Source organism: Gopherus evgoodei, chromosome 4 (genome assembly GCF_007399415.2).
Source record: "Gopherus evgoodei ecotype Sinaloan lineage chromosome 4, rGopEvg1_v1.p, whole genome shotgun sequence".
In the NCBI taxonomy this organism is placed as follows: domain Eukaryota; kingdom Metazoa; phylum Chordata; order Testudines; family Testudinidae; genus Gopherus; species Gopherus evgoodei.
The window spans coordinates 153,448,251-153,457,067 of NC_044325.1; the positions used below are offsets into that span (position 1 = coordinate 153,448,251).

At 56.9% G+C, this 8,817-nt stretch overlaps 1 pseudogene; it reads right to left on the bottom strand.

The window, feature by feature from the left end:
- Positions 1-625: 625 nt before the first annotated feature.
- The window catches only part of LOC115651306, an 18,186-nt pseudogene continuing 9,994 nt past the window's right edge, over positions 626-8,817 (bottom strand).

Genomic DNA, 8,817 nt, shown 5'->3' on the forward strand with positions numbered 1-8,817 from the left:
AAACTGAGGTGGAGAAATACTCAGCCCCTCCCACTCTAATGTACTAGACCCCACTCCCCTCTTGCTGCTGGAGAGAACCCAGGGAGTCCTGGCTCCCATCCCACTGCTCTAACCCCACTCACCTCCTACTGCTGGAGAGAGAACCCAGAAGTCCTGCTCCGCTCCCCCCCCCCCGCCGTAACCCATTAGACCCCACTCCCCTCCCACCACTGGGATAGAATCCAGGAGATCCTGGTCCCAGCCCCCCCATGGATGCTCTGAAGGGATGTTCCAAGGCCAGATTGCCACGTTGGTGTGTGGATCTGGAGCAGCCCATGGGAGGGGATGTGGGTGAGGGGCTATTGTTTGGGGGGATCGGGGGAGAGGACGCATCGCTCTGGGCTGGCTCGGCCCCATCACCCTCCATCCTCTGCTTGTACTGGCGCTTGAAGAAGCCGAACTGGAAGGAGACAGAGGGAGAGACGGTGAGAGCCAGCCAGAGACAGAAACAGATGGACTCAGCCTGGTGGGGGGATGGGGTGTGAACCCCTCAAAGTAAATACCCTCTCCCCTCCCCCACCAGCTGGCAAAGCCACGGCCACGCCCAGGATGATGGGCTTGGGGGAGGGTTAGAGCCCTGCCCCACTCACCTGTAGAGGGCTGCAGTGATGAGAGCAGCAGACTAGGCCCCCTACGCTGCTGCCCACGATGATGGGCCAGTCGTAGTTATAGACCTCGGAGCGCTCCACCACCGTCTGCACCTGCGGGAGAGGAGCTGTGAGATGGGGACCCAGGTGTCCTAGCATCCAGCCACGCCCATTGTATCCACTTGGTCTCACTCCCCACCAGAGCCAGGGAGAGAACACAGGAGTCCTGGCACCATCCACCATCCTCTTCTAACCCACTGGACCTCAGTCTCCCCCCAGAGCAGGGACAGGACCCAGGTGTCCTGGTTCCCAGCTCTAACCACTGGCCAATGATCTCTCTATCCCGGTCGCAGACACTCTGGTACCTGGCGCTGGACGAATCCCTCCTTCTGGGTGTATTTCTTCTCCTCGTATTCAATCCGGGCCTCGCTCACCAGACTCACTTTCTGCTGCTGAGTCTGGAACAGAGAAGCATCAGAGGGGTAGTCGTGTTAGTCTGGATCTGTAAAAAGCGACAAAGAGTCCTGTGGCACCTTATAGACTAACAGACGTATTGGAGCATGAGCTTTCGTGGGTGAATACCCACTTGTGTCCATTCACCCTTTTACGTAGGGATTGTCCAGTTTGGCCGATGTACATAGCGGAGGGGCATTGCTGGCACATGATGGTGTACCCAGAAGTCTTCTGCTGCAAGACATGCCCAAGAAAGAAACTAACAGAACTCCACTGGCCACCACCTACAGTCCTCAGCTAAAACCTCTCCAAAGCATCATCAAGGATCTACAAACCATCCTGGACAATGATCCCTCGCTTTCACAGGCCTTGGGAGGCAGGCCAGTCCTCACCCACAGACAACCCACCAATCTTAAGCATATTCTCACCAGCAACCACACACCGCACCATAGTAACTCTAACTCAGGAACCAATCCATGCAACAAACCTCGATGCCAACTCTGCCCACATATTTACACCAGTGACACCATCACAGGACCTAACCAGATTAGCCACATCATCACCGGTTCATTCACCTGCACGTCCACCAATGTAATATACACCACCATGTGCCAGCAATGCCCCCTGCTATGTACATCGGCCAAACTGGACAGTCTCTACGGAAAAGGATAAGTGGACACAAGTCAGATATTAGGAATGGCAATATACAAAAACCTGTAGGAGAACACTTCAACCTCCCTGGCCACACTATAGCAGACCTTAAGGTGGCCATCCTGCAGCAAAAAAACTTCAGGACCAGACTTCAAAGAGAAACTGTTGAGCTTCAGTTCATCTGCAAATTTGACACCATCAGCTCAGGATTAAACAAAGACTGTGACTGGCTAGCCAACTACAAAAGCAGTTTCTCCTCCCTTGGCGTTCACACCTCAACTGCTAGAAGAGGGTCTCACCCTCCCTGATTGAACTGACCTCGTTATCTTCAGCCTGATTCCTGCTTGCATATATATACCTGCCCCTGGAAATTTCCACTACATGCATCCGACAAAGTGGGTATTCACGCACGAAAGCTCATGCTCCAAAATGTCTGTTAGTCTATAAGGTGCCAGAAGACTCTTTGTAGCTTAGAAGAGAGAAATTTACCATCCCTGACCAGAAATGACACAAACCAGCCTGGAACGTCATCCCAGAGGGACCCAGAGCAATTTACAGGCTGTTCACACTAGGGCAATACCTTGCCCAGCACTGAGATGCAGCCACCTCTGGGGAGGGGATGAAGAGTTGTTCACAGGGGGGCAGGGGGATCTCTCATCTGGTGCCAGGAGGCAGAGGCAGCTATCATACCTGGGAGACCCACTGGAAGCTGATGTTCCCTTTGATCACAAACTCCAGTGGCTGCTGCATTTCCAGGGAGGCGATTCTGCACCGGATCTTCTTACAGGTGGCCACGGAGCAGTCCTGGGGGTGGAAGGATATCGCTGGGTGAGGCAGCGGGTGTGTAGGAGCCCAGCATGACCATGAGGCTCTGGGTCTGTTTATAGCAGGGGTCCCTCACCCAGCCCAGCCCCCCACTTGCTGTCTGTGTTAGTGAGGAGGGGAAGGGGCTGCTGGGATCCACACCAGCCTGTACTCACCAGCAGGGGGCGCTCGCTCATCTGCTTCACAAAGTCCTTCGAACCAGGCGTTTCAGCCTCACTGTTGCACTGGGCCAGCTGGGGCTGGGGAGGGAGAGACACGGTGTAAATGGGGCGGGATGGGGACATGGGGCCTTTCCCCTCTGGAGGGCACCAGCACCAATCTGGCCCTAGGACAGGGGACTGGCTGGTTTAGGGGTGGGGACATGGTGTGTTTCCCCTGTAAGCAGCCTGTCCAGCAGGGGGCGCTGTAGGGCAGAGCAGGAATCACTGGGCCCATCACACACACACAAGGGCAGGGAGAGGCAGGTACCTTGGAGGGGACGACCTCAGAGGCGTCCCACACCCGGACCCCGCTCAGCTCCACGGGGAACTGGAACGTGACCGAGATGGGGACGCTTCGCTGCCGCAGGTTCTTGACCTGAAAGAAACAGACTCTCCATAGGGCACTGCAGGAAGAGAACCCAGGAGCTCTGATCCCCAGCCCCCGCTCTAACCCTCAGACCCCACTCCCCTGCCAGATCTGGGGATAGAACCCAGGAGTCCTGGGTCCCTGCCCACCCATCCGTGCTTTAATCCACTAGATCCCATTCAACCAGTTTTACTCCCCCCCTCTTGTCCCATCTCCCCCCTCACACTCTGCACCGCCGGCCTCACCTCGTACCGATGTGTCACTGGCACACTTGTCCCTGCCTCCTTGGAGGAGAAGTTGACGTACTTGGTCGACTCCTCAAGGCTGGGGGAGGAAAACGATGGAAAGAATGAGAGAGACGGGAGTGTGATGGATGGGGCTGGAGGGTGGGGGTGGGGTGTCATGTCCAGAAGGGGGGCGCTGTGCTACAGGGAAGGGCTCAGTAGGGGGCGCTGACACCTTGCAATCAGCGCTGGCACCTATGACCCCGTGCGGCGCTACAGGGTGCTGTGCTGCAGGGAACAGGGGGCCCAGCAGGGGGCGCTCTCCCCTCCATCTCCACACTGACCTACCTGGTGAGGATGATGAAGATGCCGTACTTGACTGGCAGCTCCGCCCGGTGAATCATGTGCTCAGTGATGGGGCTTCCATTGTCACTGGGGGGAGGGGAGGGCAAAGGGGAGAGATGTGAGACGACGCAGGCAGATAATTGTGCAGGGAGGCTGCACCACAGGCCTCTGCATTGTCCTGCCCCCTACCACTGCCGCCACCCTGCACGCTGGTCCCTGCAGAGCCCCCTCACCTGCTGGCATTGGCCATGATCTGCAGCCTGTCCCCCAGGTCGGCCTCAGAGGAGACGTCGAAGGTGGCGATGAAGACGGCCTGGAAAACAGAGGGGGATGAGACTCAGGGCCTGGGGAACTGCCAGAGACTGCAGGGGCAGGGGCAGGACACCTCTCAGGATCAGGATGACAAAGGCCCAGTGGTGTCACGCTGGGTCTGAGGGGATGGGCGTGGGGGCAGCCATGATAATGACGCTGGCTCCTTCCCCTTTGTCTTTTACCGAGCCACATTCACCTCCCCCCCACCGAGTTGCTTCTTTTAAGGACTCCAAAGGGGAAGGGAACAGCCCCTCCCCTCTCTGCCCTAATGAGGCCTGATTTCCAGCCCCCCAGATCTGCCCTTCGGTTTGCAGCCCCAGCAGGGCCTGACCCCAGCCCTGGAGTGACCTCAGGCTCTGTTTGCACTGACTCGCCGGGCTCCCCGGGCGCTTTCCCCAGCACGTCTCTTGTCAAGGGCTGGGCTGACCCCAGGGAACTGCCCCTCTCTGACCACAGCTGGGCTCACCCCTGGGGAGTTCACAGGCCAGGACCCGTCCCTACCTCAGCCCGCGCTCCAGAAGATGGGATGGTTGACGTGGCAGGTGCTGTTTCTCTGAGTCTGCTCCTTGGAGCCCACGGCCGAGCTGCACTTAACGGCCACGGCCCTCCTGTTAGACTGAGCACAGGGGACCAGCCAGTGAGAGATGGGGCCACAGACCCCCCTGCTGGGCCCCCACCTGCCCCCTGCAGCACAGTGCCCCCTGCCAAGCCCCCTGCCTGCCCCCTGCAGCACAGCACCCCCTGCCGAGCCCTTTGCCTGCCCCCTGCAGCACAGTGCCCCCTGCTTTCTGCACCAGCTGATCTCTCACATCCATTCCCTGTGTCCTGCCCCGCATGTCTGCAGTGCCTGGGGGGACTGGATGGTACCTGGAGCAGCAACCCGGCGGTAGGACAGCGTGGCTGGGTAGAAGAACTGCACCGTGGTGCTGTAGGAATTCTCACCACGGTTCCGGATGGAGACGGTGGTGTTGAGTTCAGGGGTGACCCCCACCACCAGGGTGCTCAAGCTAAGGGGGAGAGAAAGGGGTGAGCTTCCTCAGGGCAATGTCTTAACAGCTCTGTGAGCTTCTTATAATGTTTCCCACTCAGAAGCCATATGGAAATCTGGTATGATATGAGGCCTGATGGAGTAAATGGGCCCCACCATGGAGTGTGGGGGAGGAGGCAGAGGGGGTGACTTACCCTGAGAAATTGAAGGAAATTTGTAGTTCATCAGTGCAGACTTTGTCACTGCCGCAGTCCTTCTCAAACGGGAGCTAGGGAGAGATCCGGGAATGGGGGGGAGGGAATCAGGGAGCATGGTGGGTATGAGGGAATTGGAGCAAAACTCAGTCAACACTGGCATTCACCCTACAATCTTAATTGTTACCACCACTACCAGTACAGTCTGAACTAACACCATCACCATGATATACCATCACACTAGCAATAACTGCCCCCAACACTGTCCCTGGCACCACTGCATTCACAGCCTCAGCCACCACCTGATCCAATATTGATTTGACAGTCTCACCAGCAGTGTAGCTACACCACCCTCTGCCAACACTATACAGCACACAACCAACTCTGCCATCACCACCACTACCAATAAAGTGTTAAGCAACACTGTTTACCAGCATCATAACCACTACCATCTCAGCCAACACTGTAACCAACACCATTACAATCTCATCAACCACCACTAATAATGTAGTCTGAAACAACACTGTTACCAACAAGGCACACACTGCAATCACAACCGAAGCTGTCAGCAACACCTCTATAGTCTCAACCACAACCACAATTAGTATCAACACAATCTGAACCAACATTGGCACAATAACTCACCCACTCTACCTAAGACTACACTTCTGCCAACATTACAGTCTAAACCGCAACCACCTACCAGTACAGTCCTAACAGTGTAACTTACAACACAGCCAAACATCCTCAGCCAACACTCACCAACATCACTACAATCTCCCCACCACCACAAATATATTCTGTACCAACATCAGCATCAACAACACAGCCACTACAACCCTGCCTCACACAGTCACCAAGATCAGTATAGTCTGAACCCAGCAATGTCAAACACAACAAAACCACTATAACCTCACCTCACACTGCCATCACAACTACTACAGTCCAGTTTAAACCAATGTTATGAACACAATCACTACAATCTCAGCCAACAACCTCATCAAGATCACCACAGTCTGAATCAACAATGTCACCAACAACACAACCTCTAAAACCTCACACACATTATAATCGTACTCGTTAAGAGCAAGTATTGATACAGTCTGCACAGGCACTGTAACCAAAGGCACACATACTAAAACTTCTGCAGACAGTCACAAGCACCATTGCCTGGCCCCGGAGGCCTTACTGAGCCTACAGATCCCAGTGCAGAGTCCTCACTCAGGATGGGTCTGAGGCGACCGGCAGCAGCGATGGGCTCCCCGGTCAGGGTGTAGTTGAGGCGCAGGGTGATGGGGGTCAGTGTGTCCTCAGGGCAGAGCTGGGGAGACAAGAGAGACACTTAGGGACCCATGAGCAAAGGTGGAATCTATAGAGAGGTTTGTTCTCTGGGTGATTTGGGAGCAAGGGGTAGGGTTGGAGGGGCAGACACAGCAGGAGTGGAAGGAGTTAGGACCCCCCACACTCACAGGTAACTTTATCTGATGCTTCTCACATTTCTTCTCAATGCCGAGCCGCAGCTCCCTGCTCAGGACGGGGTCAGTGGAGTCGAAGGCGGCTCGGATCTTCGTCCGCCCGGGGTCCAGGGACAGGCTGTACTGGATGTTGCTGGAGATCCCATTGCCTACCACAGAGGAGAAATGAGGGTCAGAGAGACATGAGAGCAGGATCATTAATAGGATACAGAATATGGGGCCTTTCCCCTCTAGGGGGCACCAGCTCCAATCCAGCCATAGGGCAGAGGGACTGGCTGGCTCAGGGGGTGGAAATGGATTATGGGTTTTTTCCCCTCTAGGGGGCACTGTCTCTAATCCAGTTCTAGGAGCGGGCACTGGCTGGCTCGGGGTGTGGGGCGGGAATGGGACATGGGGCCTGTCCCCCTAGAGGGTGCTGGTTCCAATCCAACCCCAGGGTAGGGGACTGGCTGGCTCAGGGGAGAGGGGAGCAGGGCGTGAGTTTGGTCTGACCTAGGCTGTCCATGGTGCTCTTAGTGACGGTGAAGCAGACCTCTGCCCTGCTGGCCTCCGTGTTGAGCTGCTCCTGCCCCTGGCAGTTAAAGGCCGAGGTGGGGATGGTTGAGGGCTGAAAGCTGATGGAGACCCTGACTCTGAGCACTGGCCGGGACCTGCCATGGGAGGAACAGGACCATCACCCAGCTGCTCCCTGAAATGGGGCCAGGACCCCTCCCTCCCCAGAGCCTCCCACCAGCCTGGGTGTGCTTACAGCACCCCAAGAAGATGAGTTATGGACAGGAGCGGCAACAGAGTTTCTGAGGCCCTCGGCAGAATTCGGGGGGCAGCATTTTGTGCACTCCCCCTGGGGAGTGTGAGAGCTTCCGGTTCCACTCGCATCGTGCCGCCGAAGAAGGGCCCTCCGCCGAAATGCCCCAGGCGACAGCGGCAATCATTGAGCTGCTCAATTGCCTGTTGCTGTTTTTCGCAGCACATCAGCAGAAGGTCCTTCTTTGCCGCCCCCCCGCATCCTGGCACCCTAGGCGACCACCTAGAGTCACCTAATGGAAGCGCCTGCCCTGGTTATGGACATGCAGATCTGCTAGAGGAGATGCTGGGGGGCAGAGAAGGGAGCAGCAGAGCTGTCATTGTGCCATTCTCCAGCAGGGGGCAGCAGTGACACACACACATACTCCCAAACCCCCATGTACTGTCGCTGTCTGTGACCGCCACATGGAGCATTGCCACAACACAGAGTAACTCACTTCAGCAGGAGGATCTGCCCTTGTGCTCCCACCGCAATGTCTGGGAGTCCATCCCCCGTCAGGTCTGTCCCGCCACTGACGGCCTGGCCGAAGTAGTGCAGCCTGCTGGGAAACAGCGACCCCTCTATGCGCTGTGGGGCAGAGAGAGCAGTAAGGGGTGGGGAAGGCGGCTGTGCTGTATAATGGGCAGTAGGGGGCAGCAGAGGGTGGGGGGGGGAAGGGGTGGCTGTGCTGTATAATGGGCACTAGGGGGCAGCAGAGGGTGGGGGTGGGGAAGGGGCGGCTGTGCTGTATAATGGGCACTAGGGGGCAGTGGAGGGTGAGGGGTGGGGACGCAGTAGCTACAGGCTAATAGGCACTAGGGGGCAGTGGGGCCCCATGATGTCTCTTTCAGGATCTGTGATGACCCCTCCATGCAGGAGCGGGGCTCACCTGTCTGTACTGGGGACTGAAGCCTCCCTTTCCCCCATGGAAAATGTACAAGGCTCCACGATTGTTGTTCTCCATTGGGGCCCCGATGGCCACATCCGTCTGTCCGTCCCCGCTGATGTCCCCGATTTCAGACATGCTGGCCCCAAAGCGCCCAAATGCCTGCTCCGTCTGTCCTTGCAGTGTCTCGGTGCAGATCAGTGTCATCCTCTGCATGCCCCATCCAAAGAGACATGTGGGGAAAGCCAGCATGAGAGTGCCCCCTACTGACCCCCTTTCCCTCTCTCTGCTGCACAGCGCCCCTTGGTGCCACTCTGGGGCATTGGAGCCAGCACTGACTGGCAGGGAAGAGCGTCCTCTCATGATCCCCCCACCCTGCCCCTCCTGGAGCACTGTGCCTACTACTGTCATGCTAATTGTCCCAACATCACAACCCCATGGCAGTCCAGACAAAGAACCACCCCAGGCCATCCGTCTTCCCCCGGCT